This window comes from Cryptotermes secundus, unplaced genomic scaffold (assembly GCF_002891405.2).
Source record: "Cryptotermes secundus unplaced genomic scaffold, Csec_1.0 scaffold42, whole genome shotgun sequence".
Lineage (NCBI taxonomy): Eukaryota > Metazoa > Arthropoda > Insecta > Blattodea > Kalotermitidae > Cryptotermes > Cryptotermes secundus.
Window position 1 is genome coordinate 268906 of NW_019720161.1, and position 1171 is coordinate 270076.

At 37.1% G+C, this 1171-nt stretch overlaps 1 protein-coding gene across 9 annotated transcripts in view; it reads left to right on the forward strand.

Annotated features, from left to right (window-relative positions):
• Nucleotides 1–1171, forward strand: part of LOC111866814 (transcriptional repressor CTCF) — a 32877-nt gene that overhangs the window by 14584 nt on the left and 17122 nt on the right. The window lies entirely within an intron of this gene.

Consider the following 1171-nt stretch of genomic DNA (forward strand, 5'->3'; position numbering starts at 1 on the left):
GTCACTCACAAGTTAGTTTGATGTTACGTACATTATTAACATTACAGAATCCACATATTCCTGCCAGTTTTAATATGTATTTTGTAATCAACAAGTGTGTAACACCGGTCAAAGTTTGACACTTCTCTGGCCATTATCTCCGTAACCATTCAACTTTGGACATAGGTGTTTTGGGTTATATCGGCATACTTTAACATAAGGAACACCCTCCCGAAGTTTGGTCCATTCCTCCTGGGACACCCTGTATATATATATAAATGTAAACTGGTTCCCCACTCTGTGAAATGTTGGTATATTGAAATTACCATGTGTATTTACTTTATTTAAGACACATTTTTCATCGTAAAATTGAAATTGTCTTATACACCAGTGCCGTTTAGAGGAAGATATTTTATAATTTCTCCTACTTGAACCATTACGTGTCTTATGTACTGGGAAATATGGTACTTGCTGGTTGTAACTGATGATACAGTAAACTTATTGTACATGAAGTGGGGAAGGAAAGATTCTTATTAAGATTTAAAGCTTATATGGTCGATGACAGTGATAAAATCTACTCGGGCAACCAACCACATAAATCTGGATTGGATTCCAACATTTCGGAGATATGTGTCTCCAGTAATGAGGGATGACCATCATTCAAGAATTGATATGTTTGGTTGCCCTGGATGGTGTCTTGCTTAATTTACAGAGCAAGATATTGCAGACATAAGCTATGTATATACAAGGGGGTACCCAAAAGAAACCGAACTTATTTTTTTTTTAACTTATTTATTCAAATTTTAAGCACAAACCTTCAGTCCCCTTCAAAGTACTCTCCACTTACACTAATACACTTGTCTAGTCTTTTATTCCATTTTTCAAAACATTGTCTAAATTCATATTTTGAGATGCTTGACAGCGCCTCCAACGTTTTTTCCTTCACCTCGGCAACATCAGCAAAATGCTTTCCTTTCATGTCTCTTTTCATTCGAGGAAACAAAAAAAAGTTTAATCATTTCTGGACTCTTCTTTCAAAGCACAGCATGCTTCCACGCGACCTTGTTTTTGTTCAGCAGTCAGCAGTCGTGGCACAAATTTCGCAGCCACCCTTTTCATTCCCAAATCTTCTGTCAAAATTCGCTGAACTGAGCTCCAAGTCACTCCCGACAGCTCCACAATTTCTTCAATG